A 19284-nucleotide genomic window follows, 5' to 3' on the forward strand; every position below is an offset into this window, starting at 1 on the left:
TGTCCAAATGAAAACAACTGTGTTAACAGTGATAGGTGCAGTGGAAACAGTACAAGTAACACATATAGTGGTGTCACACAACATATAACATACAACATAAAAACGCATACAGCACGAACAGATAACTTTATTCTTGTTCCTTTATGCTGTTTGCGTGCATTAAAAAAATGAATATGGCTACTACCTATAGAGCCAAGTTCTACTTGCCAACATGTTTCATTGCCTTGGTACTTTTTAGGCAATTTCTTCAGGGCATATACTTTTTACGCCACTGCATTGGACACCAGGGCTGCAAACACCTCTATCGGCAGTTTTCTCTCCTACCGGCCAAGAGGTGGTAAAGACAGGTTTCAGTTAACTCCTTTCGTGAGTCACGTAACACCTCCTTCCGTAATTTGTAATGATATGCGGAGTGTTGCCGGCTTTCTCTCGTCCCTCGAAATAAGGAATATGTGGGATTCGCAAAATTATTAGCAAATCCCACATACATTGCATTGTGCGATTCTCAAACTTGCATTCGCTGAAAATCGCAATTTGAGAATTGCAAAACTCTATTTCCATACATATGGCCCTTACGCCTTTCTGGCAACCTCAATTTCTCTACCTCTGCTCCTTTTATTTGTCATCAACTCCTCTCTCTTTCTTTCCCGCTGTCTAACACAAACACATCACTCTATCTTGACACTTTTCTCAATTTCGATTCAACTCTACCTAAGCTATCTCTCTCAAACTCGTTCTTTATGCATCTTTCTATCTCACCATCTCTTTCTCTCCCAACGTTCTATCTCTGTATACACCTAACTTCTCTTTCTATGTTTCATTTCTGTTTCAACTTCCTCTATTTGCTTTACACCACAGTCCTGTGTCTACCCTTTACCCCTACTCTACCTTTCTCTCTTCCCCACTACTCTCTATAACTTACCCATTTTTTATACCTCTTCTCTTTTTGCTGTCCTGCTACATCACATCTCACTGTTGTTCGTCAAGACTGCTTGTCTACTTCTACCTTTTGCCTCCTTTATCTCGATTTCACTTCTTTTTCTACACTTCCTCACCCTCTATCTCTCCCCTCGGCTCCTGTACCATGCCCCATCCCACTTCACTTAGCCAGCAGAGTCACAGGTACCTGTCTAGCTAGAGAAGTGCACTTGTATAAAAAGGAGAAGAGAGACAAGGCAGGGAAAGAGAAATTGGGGGAAAGGTATAAGATGTTTACCAATGGAATGGAGAAAATATTCGGAGCAGTGCTCTTATTTTCACTGTTGCAACTAGAACGACCTTAGCGAAGGCAGGTACATTTGTAATTACAAGTATTCAACAGCTAAAGCTACAATTTAAATCATTATGTGCCTATGTCTTAATTTAATAATATGCACGTATCCACTAAACATCCTACAATTAACACTTAGAAAGAAGCTCCCACAATGGGAGTGATACTGAATTCCACACAAAATGTTGTTGCTGCAAGTTAGCATTTCTTTTTATCAAAATGCAATTTCAGTACTATTTTTCTGGTGGAGACGAAGCAGCTAGAACTTTCAGTTGGTTTGCATGTCCTTATTTCTGAAGGTTTAGCATGTATTTCAATATTGTTTAGCTTTATGAGGGAGTGGATGATAAGAAAAAGCGTAATACATTTAAAGTTGCTCAAAACAGGGGCCCCCAAAATATATTTTGCCCCCAAACCATACAAACATATATAATCAGCTCTCCTTGGTAGCATATTCTTAGTTTTTTTCATCTCAGAATGCTGTTATGTCATGTGACTCCTATTTGTAGGGCATGCATAACCCCTGAGAGGTATCATGGTAAGCGGTGGGCATACCTGGTGTAATTCTCTTTAACGTAAGTGCGCGGAATTAGCAAAAAGTTATTCGTCATTTATACTAATATAATAAAGAGAGAGCCCAAACCTTTGAGGCGGGTAATCTCAGGAACCACAGCGCCAATCACACCACCCAAAACAGCGTTGGAAAGGGCAGTTGCAGCAGAAGGACATAGGCTATGCAGATGCCCACCATATACATTTAAAAGGTAAAAGAACCGTGCCAGCAAAGCAGTCCCTTGTGGGCGTGTCTGCGTTGTGCTGTGGGCGTGTGCTGGGGCGTGACAAACGCTGTGGGCGTGTGGTACGTTCCGCCCTTCATGCCATGTCTCATATTGTGTGCTAATCCCACCCTGCTTCCTTTAAATCCCCTGCACCCCATAATCATAACCCACCCTTACTCCTTAAAATACCCCAACAACCTTAAACACTGACCCATCTTAACCCTATAAATATACCCTGTACCCCAAAACCCAAACCTATCCCTAAACCCTAAAAATACCCCTGTACCCCAAAACCCAAATCTAGCCCTGAACCCTATAAATACCCCTGTACCTCAAAACCCAAACCTACCCCTGAACCCTAAAAATACCCCTGTACCCCAAAACCAAAACCTAGCCCTGAACCCTAAAAATACCACTGTACCCCAAAACCACCCCTGAACTCTAAAACATCCCTGTACCCCAAAACCCAAACCTAGCCCTGAACCCTTAAAATACCCCTGTACCCCAAAACCCAAACCTAGCCCTGAACCCTAAAAATACCCCTATACCCCAAACCCAAAACTAGCCCTGAACCCAAAAAAATACCCCTGTACCCCAAAACCCATACCTATCCCTAAATCCTAAAACTACCCCTGTACCCCATAACCCAAAACCATATCTGAACCCTTAAAATACCCAAACACCCCAAAACATATACCTCAGTACCCTAAAACATATACCCCTATACCCATACTTACCTTATCCAAACATTAAAAAAAACATGCTTTTACCATTCATGCATTTACAACGAATTTCGTTGTACATGTATGTGTGGTAAAAGCTTATAAAATGTAATGCCATGCGTTATAATGGCATTGCGGAGTCATGGTACTTTCGTAATGAAAGTATGCGGAGTGATGGTATGCGGAAAGAAAGTTGCGGAATAATGGGTGTTTACCCTCCCCTGGTAAGTACATTGGTGGCACGGCGGCCCACATCTACAGCAACATACTCATATTTTTTCACCACCCATTTGAAAAATGCACAGGTCTCTCTCATTCATGGCCAGCACCGATGTACACTTTTAGACACACCTCCCGCCACAAGTTCTAGAATTGCGAACTTTAGAGCTGGGGAGCTACGTTCGAATCTGGGCATCAGCTCAACATCCTGTGATTCCAGGCAAATCGCTTTGTCTCTCCGTGCCTACCACAAATGAATGTGTTCTTCTGTAATGTAAATTGTGCTCATGCCATGTTGTCGAGTTCGCGCTATAAAATATTGCAAGGAAAAATAAAGTAGGGAAACTCGAGTTCACACACTACTGAACGCGCACGCTTAAGTGCATCAGCAGTGCACTGTGAATCGGAGCGTTTCACAAGCCTGTCACAGATAAGAAATGCTATCAGAACGAAATCCTACAAAACAATATACTACTGGCCGGCAGCAATTCATACCCGGACAACGTCGGGGCGGGCTGCTAGTTATGTATAAATGCGTGAGGAGGATAATGCAGCATTTGGTTCTATTTTCTTAAGGCGAAATGCATCCTCACATTTAAAACGGCCAGAGGATGCATTTCTGCTAAGAAAATATTACTAAAAACTACAAGACGGGGACAGAAGTAGCCAACCGCCTCTTGCTCTCTGTTTGTCTGTTGTCCTGCACTTCTGTAGTAGTATTTATGCCCCAAATTATTCTTCAATCAATCAATCAAAACATTTATATAGCGCACTACTCACCCGGAGGGTCTCAAGGCGCTTGGGGGAGGGAGGTCCGCTACTGCTCGAACAGCCAGGTCTTGAGCTGCTTCCTGAAGGCGAGGTGGTCTTGGGTCAGACGGAGGTGGGTCGGGAGGGAGTTCCAGGTCTTGGCGGCCAGGAAGGAGAAGGACCTTCCTCCTGAGGTGGCTCTTCGGATGCGGGGGACGGCGGCGAGGGCGTGGCTGGTCGATCGAAGCTGGCGAGTGGGAGTGTAGAAGTTGAGGCGGCTGTTGAGGTATCCTGGGCCTTGGTTGTGTAGGGCTTTGTGTGCGTGGGCGAGGAGACGGAAGGTGATTCTCTTGTTGACCGGGAGCCAGTGCAGGTCTCTTAGGTGTCCGGAGATGTGGCTGTGTCGGGGGATGTCGAGGATGAGTCTTGCTGAGGCGTTCTGGATCCGCTGGAGTCTCTTCTGGAGCTTGGCGGTGGTTCCGGCGTAGAGGGCATTGCCGTAGTCCAGTCGGCTGGTGACGAGGGCCTGGGTGACCGTCTTCCTGGTCTCGGTGGGGATCCACCGGAAGATCATGCGTAGCATGCGTAGGATGTTGAAGCATGACGAGGAGACGGCGTTGACTTGTCTGGTCATGGAGAGGGAGGAGTCCAGGATGAAGCCCAGGTTGCGTGCGTGGTCTGTTGGTTTGGGAGCGCTGCCCAGGGCGGGGTCGGCCACCAGGAGTCGTCCCAGGCGGAGGGCGAGGAGCCCAGGATGAGAACTTCCGTCTTGTCTGAGTTCAGTTTCAGGTGGCTGTTCATCATCCACTCGGCTACGTCTTTCATCCCTTCGTGTAGGTTGGTTCTGGCGGTGGCGGGGTCGTTGGTGAGGGAGAGGATCAGCTTGGTGTCGTCGGCGTAGGAGATGATGTTGAGGTTGCGTTGGCGTGCGATGGCCGCCAGGGGGCTCATGTAGACATTGAAGAGGGTGGGGCTGAGCGAGGAGCCTTGAGGAACGCCGCAGATGACTTCGGTGGCTTCTGATCTGAACGGGGGTAGGCGGACTCTCTGTGTCCTTCCGGCGAGGAAGGAGATGATCCATTCTAGTGCCTTCTGTTGGATTCCGACGTTGCTGAGGCGCTGCACTAGGGTGCGGTGGCAGACAGTGTCGAACGCCGTGGAGAGGTCCAGGAGGATGAGGGCCGCTGTTTCCCCGTTGTCCAGCAGGACTCGGATGTCGTCCGTGGCTGCGATGAGGGCGGTTTCGGTGCCGTGGTTGGCCCGGAAGCCAGACTGCGAGAGTTCGAGGGATCCGTTCGTCTCGAGAAAGGCGGCCAGCTGCTTGTTGACGGTCTTCTCGATGACTTTGGCCGTAAACGGGAGGAGCAAGATGGGGCGATAGTTTTTGAGTTCGGTGGGGTCCGCTGATGGCTTCTTCAGTAGAGCGCTGAGTTCGGCGTGCTTCCAGCTTTCTGGGAAGGTGGCGGTGTCAAAGGAGGTGTTGATGATGTCCCGCAGATGGGGTGCGATGATGGCGTCGGCTTTGTTGAAGACGTGGTGCGGGCAGGGGTTGGTTGGAGATCCGGAGTGGATGGAGTTCATCGTACGGATGATGTCTTCGGTGCTGATCGGGGTCCAGGCGCAGTCGGTGGTGGTGGAGGGCGTTGGTGCAGTCGTGGGGTGCGTCGGTTGTGTGCTGAAGCTGTTGTGTATGTCTGCGAATTTGTTGTGGAAGTAGGAGGCGAGGGAGTTGCAGAGGTCTTGAGATGGGGTGATGTCGTTGTTTCCGGCGTTGGGGTTGGAGAGCTCTTTGACGATGTTGAAGAGTTCCTTGCTGTTGTGTGCGTTGTTGTCCAGTCGTGCCTTGAATGCAGATTTCTTGGTGGCGTGGATCAGTTGGTGGTGTTTTCGGGTGGCGAGCTTGAGGAATGTCATGTTGTCTGGTGTCGGGTCTTTGCGCCATGCTTTCTCGAGGGCTCGGCAGTTCTTCTCGGAGCTCTTGAGTTCGTCGGTGAACCAGGGTGCTTTCTTGCTGCCGGGTCTGCTGGGAGGGGTCCTCAGTGGGGCTTGGTCGTCTGCGCAGTTGCTGATCCACTTCGTGAGGTTGTTGGCGGCTTGGCTGGGGTTAGCTGAGCTGGTGGGTGGGTGCTGGCTCAGGGATGCGGCGAGCTGGTCGGCTGTAATCTTGTTCCAGCTTCTGCGTGCAACCTGTTGCTGGTGGTGGTGGATCGTGGTTCTTCTGAAGCTGAAGTGGACGCAACTGTGGTCCGTCCAGTGGAGTCCGGTGGCGTGGCTGAAGACGATGTGCTTGCTGGATGAGAAGATGGCGTCGAGTGTGTGTCCGGCGTAGTGGGTGGGGGTGGTCACCAGCTGCTTGAGGCCGAGGTTGGCGAGGTTGTCCAGCAGGGTGGTGGTGTTGCGGTTGTTGTTGTTCTCCAGGTGGAAGTTGAGGTCCCCGAGGAGGATGTAGTCGGCGGAGGGGAGGGCGTGCGGGGTGATGAAGTCGGCGATGTCTTCGCTGAATTGTGTGCGAGGTCCCGGGGGTCTGTAGATGAGGGTGCCTCTGAGGGTGGTCTTGGGGTCGGTGTGGATCTGGAAGTGCAGGTGTTCGGCGGTTGTGAGGGTGTCGTCGGTGTTGGTCGTGATGCGGATGGTGTTCCTGTGGATGATGGCGATGCCTCCTCCCGTCTGGTTGGTGCGGTCCCTCCGGGTGATCTCGTATCCGACCGGGATGGCGATGGCGATGTCGGGCCCTGAAGATGCGTTCATCCAGGTTTCCGTGAGGAAGGCAACGTCTGGCGATGTGGTGTCGAGGATGTTCCAGAGTTCGATGGTGTGTCTGTGGACGGAGCGGGTGTTGAGTAGGATGCACTTCAGGTGGTTGCTGCTGGAGTTCGGTTTGTTGGGTGCTGGTGTAGTGCAGGTCCGGCGGCAGGTGAACTTGCAGGAGTGGCAGCTGAAGGGTCCGTGGGTGCGTCTCGGAGTGGCTCGGTAGCATCCCGGGGATCGGCCGGTGTTGAGTGCGTTGAGTTCGGTGGCGTCGTAGATCCGGTGGGTGGGCTGGTGTCTGCGGGGTCCAGGGGTCCTGGCACTGGGCGCGGTTCAGGCGCGCACGGGCGCAGACGGGCTTACCTTTGGCGCTTAGGGCGTGCCCGCTGCGCGTCAACGCTGCGCGTTTGCCACTCTGCCATATGTGGAGAGTGGGGGGGGCGGAGCGAGGGAGGAGCAGCTGGGAGGTGGGAGCGGGGCGGCGAATGGGAAGGGTCCCAGGTGGAAGGGAGCGGGGCCGCAGGGGAGCAGCGGCGGGGAGCGGGGAGGTGGCGGGAAATGCGGCGGGGGCACAGCAAGAGGGAAAAACAGCGAACAACAAATAACCAGAGGACAATGGCTGGGCACAGTGAGGACAACAAGGGAACAAACTAAATATAACAGGAGACAGTGGCTGGGCACGATACGGGCAACAGAGGATAAAACAACAGTCAGCGGGGAAACAAACTGGAAATCACAGGAGACAGTGGCTGGTCACGATACGGCCAACAGGGGAGAAAACAACAGTCAGCAGGTGAAAAGCAGCGCTGCGCTACAGAGGCGGATAGCACACCAGTGGTCAGGAGCACAGCTGCGGGCAGCGGCGGGATCGGGGCAGCCTGGGCTCACTCAAGGGGAGTGTGCGCGGTGCGTGGTGTGACCGGCCCAGAGGGTCAGAGGTCACTGCTCACCACCGCGTGCACTCCTCCCTAAATGGTCCAGTGGGAGGGAGGAGCAGCTGGGAGGTGGGAGCGGGGCGGCGAATGGGAAGGGTCCCAGGTGGAAGGGGGCGGGGCTGCAGGGGAGCAGCGGCGGGGAGCGGGGAGGTGGCAGGAAACGCGGCAGGGGCACAGCAAGAGGGAAAAACACCGAACAACAAATAACCAGAGGACAATGGCTGGGCACAGTGAGGGCAACAAGGAAACAAACTAAATATAACAGGAGACAGTGGCTGGGCACGATATGGGCAACAGAGGATAAAACAACAGTCAGCGGGGAAACAAACTGGAAATCACAGGAGACAATGGCTGGTCACGATACGGCCAACAGGGGAGAAAACAGCAGTCAGCAGGTGAAAAGCAGCGCTGCGCTGCGCTACAGAGGCGGATACCACACCAGTGGTCAGGAGCACAGCTGCGGGCAGCGGCGGGATCAGGGCAGCCTGGGCTCACTCACGGGGAGTGTGCGCGGTGCGTGGTGTGACCGGCCCAGAGGGTCAGAGGTCACTGCTCACCACCGCGTGCACTCCTCCCTAAATGGTCCAGTGGGAGGGAGGAGCAGCTGGGAGGTGGGAGCGGGGCGGCGAATGGGAAGGGTCCCAGGTGGAAGGGGGCGGGGCTGCAGGGGAGCAGCGGCGGGGAGCGGGGAGGTGGCGGGAAACGCGGCAGGGGCACAGCAAGAGGGAAAAACAGCGAACAACAAATAACCAGAGGACAATGGCTGGGCACAGTGAGGGCAACAAGGAAACAAACTAAATATAACAGGAGACAGTGGCTGGGCACGATATAGGCAACAGAGGATAAAACAACAGTCAGCGGGGAAACAAACTGGAAATCACAGGAGACAGTGGCTGGTCACGATACGGCCAACAGGGGAGAAAATAGCAGTCAGCAGGTGAAAAGCAGCGCTGCGCTACAGAGGCGGATACCACACCAGTGGTCAGGAGCACAGCTGCGGGCAGCGGCGGGATCGGGGCAGCCTGGGCTCACTCACGGGGAGTGTGCGCGGTGCGTGGTGTGACCGGCCCAGAGGCTTAATTACTCAATTACTCAAGCGGGAGTATAGCATAATTTTGGTAATTTCACATCCCAAAAGTAATTCCTAATTACTGAAACTACTCCAATTACTCCTTTGGCAAGGACTCATCTTGTTGCCTATGACGGGGGAGTTCTAGCCAGTCTGTGGGCCTACTGGAAGAGCCAGGTTTTCAGTAAGCCTGGGTGGAGATCGCGGAGTTCAGCTAAAGGGAACTCTGCGAAGTGCAAAAAAAACTTCGCCGTGCTACGTGGAGTTCCGCGAGCAGTGATTTCAGTGACAGGTACTTGTCCCCACTGTGCAATCATCAGGAACGGCACCATGCAGAGCAAAAATGGGCGCTGCTTCCTTCGTCTCTGTTCGCCAATTTGACATTGAAGAATGCGAGCAAGGAAAAAAACTCCACTACGCGAAGCGAAGCAGAGTTTTTTGGAACTCCGCATAACGCAGAGTGTGGAAAACGCTGCAAACTCCGCAAGCGGAGTGGATTTCACTGCCCAGACTTAGGGACAGATTTACAAAGACTGGTGCAACCCTGCATACCAGCTGGGATGAGCCAGTAAAGATGTGACGCACAATTCTACCCTTGCTTCACCATGGATGTCTCGTATTTGCACTGCAGCGCAGGGAAAGACATGAGTGTCGCATCTGATGGCTTAAGGGCGGCGCATTGCTGGCGTTGTGTCGCAAGCACGACGCAACTCCAGCAATGCTCAGGGGCGCCCTATGCCTAACATGCTGCATCACTCCTTACACCTGCTTCAAGCAGGTCCAGGGTTTGATGCAGCATGGACGTAAAAGTGACTCCGTTAAATCTTGTAGATTTCACTGCGTCACTTTTACAGGTCTTCCTTACAACAGAATGCCTACGCTGCATACATTAAACCTGACGCATGTTTAATCTGGCGCAGGGCTTTACAACGTGATGCATCTCTCTAGATGCGTCACTTTGTAAAATACGTTGCAACATGGCGCATGGTTTCCGCCGCCGCTGCTTCACAGTAGTGACGCAACTGCGGCGTAAATGTGTTACAAGGTTTCAATTTTCTTTCAGAATTCAAGAATATTTAGATAGCGGCTCTGGTGTGGTAGTGGAGCTCATTTCAGGCTTTAGGGATAACATATAAGAAGGTGTGTTATTGGAATCTGGCCCTTCAAATGTGGGGGATGTGGGCAAGGAGTAGGCTTGCCAAGCAGGAAGCAGTTGTTGAGGTAGGCGGGTCCTTAGTTGTGTGGAGCTTTGTAGGTGTGGTTGAGGTGTTTGAAAAGAAGTCACTGGAGTATTGAGTGACAATAGAAATCTTTGAAGTGTTTGGACATATGAGAGCAATGGTGTAGATTCAGCCTGAGTCTTACAGCTGATTTCTGTATTACTTGGAATCTTTTAGTGAGTTAGGTTTAGATGCCAAATTTGGGGGGGGGGTCCAATTGAAGGCTTTCCTGAGCAGTTTGAGGGTGTGGAAACAGCTGAAAGCAAGCTGTTGACTTGAGAGGACCCAGCGATACGGCTGTTGATAACAGTGCTCAAGTTCCTAGCAGTATTGGATAGGCGGGGAGTCAGTCCCAGCTCACTAAGTCTAGAGCCTGTGGACCAGAGTGAGGTGTCTTTGCAAAAAAGGACCACATGAATTTCACTGCAGTTGAGTTTGAGACAGTTGCTTTTGATTTAGTCTGCTACAGAAGACATGCAGCTGCTGAACTTTGCTTTGGTAGTGAAAGAATCTTCTGATAGGGAAAAGATGAGCTGTGTGTCATCTACAAATGGCCGTGCATCCATGGGATGGAATGGTTTTTGTAAGGTGGCCATGTAGATGTTGAACATGGTGCTGCTTACGGAGGAGCCTTGTGACACATCGTAGATCAGGTTGGAGGCTTCAGAGCAGTAGCGGCCAGGCTGCCCAATTGGGCGCATATGGAGAAGAACCAGCTGATCCAACAAAAGTCTAGACCATGCAGTCTGGCTTTGTTGAGACCATGGATTAGAATGGGGTGGGACATTGTGTCAAATGCTGCCAAGAGGTATAGTAGATTGAGTGCTACTCGTTCCCTTTGTCTATGATGAGTCGGATGTCATTATTGGCAGGCTGAGGGCTGTTTTAGTTTGTCATTGGGTCCGAAGTTAGATTGGGAAGGCTGGCCAGGAGGATGTTGATGAGTTTCTTCAGTACATTGGCTTGGTAAAGAAGGAGGAAGATGGGCCTGCAGTTGACCAAGGTCCAGGGGTCTGCCAAAGCTTTCTTGGGGAGCAGTAGGATGGTAATTTATTTCCAGGAGTCCAGGACGATGATTGCTTTCTCCTCCGCTGGAGACATTTTGCTTACTCAAAGGTCAGCTGGATGGATCCAGCCCCAAAGGTATATGTGGTGAATGTGTCATTGTAAATTTCAGATTCCCCATCTGGTACAAAGCTTACTGTTTGGACCCATGGGCAAGGCTCTGACTGGGTGTAACATAACCAGATTCTCTCTAGGGTACTTCTACAAACCTAGTTAGCAGTCCTAAGCATTATCACTATATTATGATCACTGTGACTGTAGCAAACAATTCTCAAAGATTAGACGATAAACCGTTAGCACCTTTAGCATCTCAATATCAAATAATGGCTGGTTAACCCCTGATCCACCCACATTTTGTTCTGTGGTTAAGATTTTCATTTCTGTAGCTAATTGGTACAAAGACTTGGCTAATTGCTTTCATGAAGACTGACTCCCCGATGTCACTAAGGAATTTCTTCCCATTGACAATCCCATGGCAAGCTATGTGTTCCAAAAGGACTACATCTCACAGTATGCAATAGCTCATAATTCCTGCACTCTCTTTTTATTAAAACTCTTTTTTTTTAGCAACATAACCAGGAGCACAACAAATCAAATCATCAATGACATACATCAGATGTAATACCTGAACAGGCTTTTTCTCAGCATATTGTTACAAAAAAGATTCATCAATCGAGCAGCTCACACTCAATAGTTATTGGGCCATGCAATCTTTCATCACAGCGTCCTAGCTCCACTGTGGGAGACAGCCAAATCTCACCCCTGTACACATTCCAATCAGCCCATGTTCGATCCCATTTTATGGGGCATCCTCTATGTTTAAAAACATCCTTCTCAGCAATCATGGCTCTATCAATGTCGGCTACCGAGTCCCCAACAGTTGGCATTTTGCGAGGGCCCATCCCAGCGAAACCCATGTTTTCTCTGTCTGGGTGAGGTCTGTGGCTTTCTATATGTTTAGTAGGCATCATTTCAGAGTAAGGTCAATCTTTTCCCCTGGCACTCTCCAGCTGTTCTGCAATAGTTTTCCAGTATGTTTGGGCAGGTGGACACTCCCAAACAGTATGATAGAAAGTTCCATCCCGATGACACTGTCTGGGGCATTACAAGTCGGCTCTCCTACCCAATTTGACCAGAACTCCTGCAGCCAGGTAAACATGATGCAGTACTTTGAGTTGGACAAGCTGCAGTCTCATAGGGATGGTACCTCCCTTGGGGAGGCCAGTGCGTCTCTCCAGTCCTCTTCCTCTAGTGCTCCCAGATCCGCCTCCCAGTGCTGCTGAAGGCGCATTAAGAGATCCGGGTGGTTGTTGATCAGTTTTTTACATGTTAAGGATATGGCCTTCTTGACCATGGGGTCAATTATCAATCTATGTTCTAGTGGGACAGCCTCAGGAAGTTGACCAGCTGCCGGTATCGCTGCTTTGAGTGCGTGGCTAAACTGCAGATATCTAAATGTTTCAGATAGTGCAAGGTCATACTCTTTCTGTAGATCCGCAAATGTGACCAATCCCTTAGAATTCCACATGTCCCCCACCGTTGAAATCCCGATCAGGTCCCACTTGTCAAACCCGGGACACACACTGAGTAGTCGACCCAACTGCTCAGACTCCCAGAGTGGGGTTTCGCGTGTGATTTTATTATGCCAGCCCTGTTTTTTATTAACCACATGCCAGATTTCAATAGTGCATGCCGTCGGGCCGGTAAGGCCACATTTCCTGGGTTTCGTGTATAGTGCTCTATGATATCTGCCTTGTCCCATAAGCCACTAATCTGTTTGGAAACTCGGGTTCCCCATTCTCCATGCACCCAGCGGTTGATCGTCGCAAGTTGAGACGCCCTGTAGTATGACCTAAGGCCACGCAATTCCCCCGTCATACCATCCCACGAATAATTTCGGGATCGCTATACGCGGTGCCCGGCCATCCCACAGCAGGTTACGCACTGCACTGTCAATGTTCGCAAAAGTAGGAGTAGGGGACCCTGTATGGAGAGTTTTGTAGCACATATAAGAAGCGACGCAACACCAATCTTTTGAAAAGGGCTGCTCATCCCAGGAAAGTCAGGAGGAGGGGGTTCCAATGTTTTACATCTGCTGGAAAGCACATCAGAGGGCCCCAGTAGATGTGACTCATAAAAGCGGATGGGGTCCAACATAATATTGATTCCCAAGTAGGAGAAGCCCTCAGAAGCCACAGGGGGGGTCATACTCCCTAGGTATGCGAGGCTGCGGACCCCCAGTGGGTATAGTTGCAATTTAGAACAATGTATTGTATATCCTGAGTGATCACTAAATATACAGGAAATATAAAGGATATGATGAAGAGTAGTTGTTGGAGAGGCCATATATAACAATATGTCATCCGCATATAGCCAAATTCTGTCTTTGTGATTTTCTGTCCATTTGAGTCCACATATGATGGGGGTCTCCTCTCACCCTTATCGCCAAGGGTTCCAGCAATAGGGCAAATATTAAGGGCGACAGGGGGTACCTTTGCCGAGTTCCCCTACCTGGCTGAAATTGTGTGGACGTGTGTTGGTTTACCACCACATGAGCAGTCGGGAAAGTGTACAGTAACTTGTTCAAAGTCAAAGTTTATTATGTTTTGGCTCTCGATGAGGGCCACATAAAATAAACACACATTTATACAGCATTAATTACAGTTAAATCACAAAACAAGACATAAAGGAAACTCTTCTTATCTACCGGTCAAGCAATCATCAAACATCTCCCTATATATCATTAATAAATATCTAAAAACCCTTTAAAAAAATTAAAAATTCTGAAACAAAACATTTCATTTGGAGGACAGTAAAGTGCATGGAAAAAGGATTTTACATTTAAAATTCCAAGTTGTAGACAAATTGGTTTTAACCATTTATAGCGCAATGGGCGCAATGCAGGACAAATGAACAAGGCATGATTACGATCCTGTACCGCATTATTACAGAGATTACATATTGGCGATACCCCATACCACTTTGCTAAAAGGAGATTTAGTGGAAGCAAATCATGTCTTAGGAGGTACCATAACCTGCGAACTCTATGAGGGATATTCCAGGTAAGGTATTGTTGGGCCAGCTTTGGTGTATATGTATTTAACAATGATTCCCTTTCTTTTTGTCTTGGTTGGGCAAGCTTATCCAATTTATAACAGAGTTCCCAAGATGCACATTTTAATTTAGACTTTAGCTCATAAGGAGTAAGTAAGAATAAAGTGCTTTCATCCAGTTCTAACAGAAGTACTGCTTTTCTAAAATTTTTTACTAACAACGAGAACTCGTTAAAGTTGCCCAAGAGTTCCCTTTTAATGGCTTCTCGTAAGGAACCCGATTTACCTCTGGCCAGACAGGCTACCCATCTTACGAGGGCTACCAACCCCTGTATCCAACAACTTCGGAGTCCGAATTCCAGCCTGCATGATGATACAGAGCATGCTGTATTAAGGGAAGAAATTTTTCTTAGTACCTTTCCTTCCATTTTTTGCAAGAATCCCCATTGTTTTAACTCCACTAATTCAATTCCGTACAATAGAGTTGCAGGTATCTTTGCTCTAAATACATCCAAAAATAGTGAAAAATGTCTCTTCCCTGTAGCATTGTACAAGGAACATAACCCCATTCCATGGGCCAATGCTTTACGTGAATTGTGTTCAATGTGGGGATTCTCACTTAGGTTTGCTGAAATTATTTTACCTAAGAAGGTGTAGGTTTTAACCACCTCTAGTTTCTGTCCACCTATAGCCCAGCTATAACTTCCAGACCTACATTTTTCCTTTCCAAAAATGCACATGATTTTACTTTTCGATATATTAATTTTCATATAATGTGCTTCTGCAAATTGATTCAATGCATGTAGACGATTAGACAGACCCTTCGGGGTTAGATCTAAAACAAGTATGTCATCCGCATACATTAAAACCGATATAGATGACCCTCCAATTATCGGGGCTAATCCCCCACAAGCTGCAATGGAAGATGGTAGGTCTGCCGTATATAGTGAAAACAATATAGGGGCCAGTATACACCCTTGTTTTAGCCCGTTCTGAGACGAGATAGATTGAGAAAGACCCCTTTCTCTGCCTTGTAGCACCTTACACCACGTGTCCGAGTGAAGAGATTTTACCAATTCGAGTAAATACACTGGCATACCCAATGCAGCCAGCTTTCTCCACAGCGTTGGACGGTCCACCTTGTCAAACGCTGTGGAGAAATCTATAAATGCTGCGTATATGCCACCACTTCGAACACATACATATTTGTCCACAATCACCTGTAATAATGTCAAATTATCCAGAGTTCCATGCTCTTTGCGAAATCCCGTTTGTTCCATGGGTAAAATACCATTTAATTCTACCCATTCAGTTATTAACATTAAAAGACATTTGGCGAAATTTTTTCCTATTGAGTCCAGTAGAGCTATTAAACGATAATTCGTAGGCTTATCCCGCTCTCCCTTTTTAAATATGGGGATTAATATGCTTCCCCTCCAAGAGTTAGGGACTGATCTAGATATAAAGCATGCTTGAAACACTGGGAGAAGAACCCTACTCCAGGAGGTGACGTCTTGCTTAATTATTGACATGGGCAATTCGTCCGGACCCATTGCTCCGGAGGAGCCCATACTCTTTATCACGGAAGCTATGGATTTCTCGGTCGGGAGTTCTATGCTATGCTCTCTATTTGGGACCGGATCCCAGTTATCCCCCTCTGCACCGTTAGATGCATATAAGCTAGTTATAAATAATATCCAGACATCTTCCGCGATAGAGATAGGGATGGGGGTTGCTATTGCTCCACATCCCTTCCCTATTATGGACCAGAATTGTCTAGATTTGTTAAAGGCCGAAGCCTCTCTTAACCTAATCCAGAGAGAATCTTCTTTTTCTCTTTTTAACTTAGATCTCAATCTGACCCTCCTTCTTTTTAATAAGACTAACTTATGCTCATTTTCCCTAGATCTATTAAGGTACTGTTGCCTCACAAGTTTGTTTATCTACTTATTTAAAATTAATAGTATACTAGGAGAGAAGCGCAACTTTTTAGGATTTCTAGTTTTCTTAGCTATCATGGTAAGTTTCTTCATAAAGTTTTCGAGGTGTAAAAATTCCATACCCTGCCATTCATCTAATTCTAATAAGGTTTGGGCGAGAATATTTTGTACATCCTTCATAGGGATAGAGTCCCAGTAACATCTTCCAGATTTACAATTAATAGAAACTCCTTTATTCACTAGGGACCACGAGTTAGTATCTGGAGGTTTTATTGAGACAGTTATATTGACCATTTTATGGTCGCTCAAAGAAGAGTGAGAGATCACTATATCTTGAATGAAAGAGAACGTATCATAATCCGTAATTGCATAATCCAGGATGGATTCACCCCTAAATGACCCATGTGTAAAATTAGCAGGAGTGTCAGAAGGCATCCTACCGTTTACGATAAGCCCCTCTAAATTGCTAAGTTCCTCAAGCAATATCTTTCCTCTTTTATTAGTTTTTATTTTAGTAGGAAAGATTGCTTGAGGTATATTGTATGCCTCTTCCTTAGGTTTGTTTCTAAACATGTCTAAACTTAAGTTAGACACTTTACTGTTTAAATCACCCACGAGTAAAATATAGTGGGGCTGATCGAGCTCTAATAATTGTTTTACATAAGAAAACATTCGCTTTAGAACAGTATTAAAAATATCTTCTGGTGGAATATAAGCATTTAAAATTGTAAATGTAGACCGTCTACCCACTGACGCTAGATTATTGATAGTTATTGATTGGAAAAGATTACTGGTGTCCGTATAATGGGAAAATTGCCATTGTAGAGAGTTAGATAACAAACAGGCAATTCCACCTTTTGCATGGCCTTTTTTAGAAGGTGTAGCAGGGGCCTCCAGAACAAAATAATCTTTCCCCCCATATAGGAGATTTTTACACCATGTTTCCTGGATACATAGCACATCTGCGTTCAAAGAAAGTAAAAAATCAAGTTTCTCTGGGCAATTATGCAGGCCTGCAGCATTCCAAGAGACAATTTTTAATTGACTGTTAAAGATGTTGAAATAGTCGTGAGTTATTCGATGTGTTATTCGATAAAACTCCTGGTAACCAATTCCACATCTGATTGTCTTCAGTTAGAGGAGTATCTATGTTGTCAGGAAGAGGGAGTACCTGAGAAACCATACGTTTACCTCTAGAGACCCAGATTTTTAGATCTTTATTACAAGTGGACGGGTCTTCCTGCCCAGAACCCAACTTTGTATTTCTTTCTCTAGAGAAAATACACTGTCCATTATTAAAAACAGGTAACACATCAATCCCTCTACGTTGAAATACTTCTGCTTGTTGGAATACAAGATTAGCAATTATTTTAGAGTAAAATTTTACCCTTACTCGTTGCCCATTTTCAGATCTTATTGGTGAGACCAAATCAATATCATTTGACAAAATAAGTTTTAACCTTTCAATTTCTTTAAAGCAATTAAGCAACCAAGATCTGTTCAATTTTAGATCTAAATCGAATAAGGGAAGAAAATCCAATGTCAAAGTATCCACACATGTGATAGGAGCTTTCAATGGCTGAATGGTTGAGCTCTTAGCCACTTCAGGTTGGAGCCTAAAAGTAGGTGCAGATGGATTAAGTACCCTTGTGACTATAGGCATATGTCTTATATCCTCATCAACCGCTGGTTGGGGTTCTAGTACATTTACCTCAGAGCATGGAACTTTCCCATTCATGGTACCTTCAACAGGGGTACCTTCCATTACATTGTTAGTGATACAACCCACTACCTCTTTATCGGGGGTATCCAATATTAAACTATCTGCACTTTCTATAACATCAGGCACTTCAGTTATTATGTGTTTTTGGAAAATAATTTGCCTCTGTCTTTTCTTCTTGTACTTTCGAAGCTGCTTCCTATTTTTCCCTTTACTTTTTACTTTTACTGTTTTATTAGTCGCCAAAGTTCCTTCAGGTTCTTTTTTCTCCTGATTAAAAATGGGAAATAGTTCATTTCCGGCAGTTTGATTAACCTCTACCAAGCTTTCTTCCTTCAAAGTAGGTTCTAATTCTTTCTTCTGATTTAAGGAAGATGGGGTAGTGGTCTTGGAGGGCTCATGAATATCAACCTTTAAAGTCGTCCTCAACGGGGCATTTTTTTCCAATGAATTAGTGTTATCAACGACTTTTTGGATACCAGATTCAGTAGGGGGAATAGTCACATTATCTGCGTTTTTAACCAGCAATGCCTTCAAAATCTCGGTAACTGCGGCCAAAATGCAATCAGAACTCACTGCAAATTTACCTAGTAAAAGTAGTATAGAAGACAGTATTTGTTCAAGTGCTATCAGAGAGTCAGAGATCGGTTTTTCATTTTTTGGGTAGCCAGATGCAGAAAAAGAACAGATCCCCGATAGATTAAGTTGTGGAGATTTCAAATCACTCTGCATTGAGGAGATGTCATTAGATTTGATAGAAGGAGTGCTACTATATAGCAGTAATCCTGATGGTGTTGCTCCATTTGGAGTTTTACTAAGCTCAGGCTGATTCAAAATTCTCTTGTCCATGTAGCGACCACATAGTTCGAGATCGATACTGGACGAAATAGATACTTCTCCTATTTCTACCTCCACATTTTCTCTTCCCTTAAGAGTATTGTGCTGAAGTACTTTCAAATCTGAGTTGACTCCTTTTGATGAACATGCTGTGAGGATTGCATCGTTAGACTGAGTCAGAGAAGGCCTATTTGTTTCCGTCGTTAAAACATGATTAGGATCTTTCTCCACATCAGACTGCAGTTTCGACTGTGTTATCATCTCGACATCAGTTGTTACTGGAATTTCCATAGGTTTATTCACAGTTTTATCCCAGATTTGCAATAGCTGCATCTGACCTTTAAGTTGTACGCTATTTTCGTATTTGTTCCTCAGGGGGTTAGATCTTGTTTTTATACATGACCTCCCCCCTAGGACTCTCCCAGAACGTAATTTCTTTGCAGTCATGATGTCTTGAGAAAATCTAGCCCAGCAGCAGGGTGATAAAACCAAAATATATAAACCAACAGTCAATATAATAAGAAGAATCCACAGGGAGAGAAGGTAAACGCTCGTACGGGCGACAGACTTATTTCCTCATAAGTTACTAATCTGCGATATTTGTACAAAACTTGCTTAAAATACAAAAGAAAAAATTAAAAATACCGGAGCCCGGCCCGGCCTACCTCGGCCACTGAGGGCCACAGAGGGCCCGCCCTTTGCCCGGGCTTTGCCCGGCGTCCCGCGAGACGGGGGTGACGCGCTATTTCAGCGCCTCCTGGCGCGCAGATGACGCGGCGTGCGCCGCTCGTGATGCTGGGAAGTGTAGTCCTTTCCCCCCTCCAACCGCGCTCCACTCGGCTACCGGGCTCCGAGATGTCAGAGGAGTCGGGCAGCGGGAGGCGGGAGGGCAAGCACCGATGTTCCAATAATCTGTTGATGCAGGTAGGCGTCAGGACAAGTGGCAGCAAGGGTTTC

Source organism: Lissotriton helveticus, chromosome 8 (genome assembly GCF_964261635.1).
Source record: "Lissotriton helveticus chromosome 8, aLisHel1.1, whole genome shotgun sequence".
Lineage (NCBI taxonomy): Eukaryota > Metazoa > Chordata > Amphibia > Caudata > Salamandridae > Lissotriton > Lissotriton helveticus.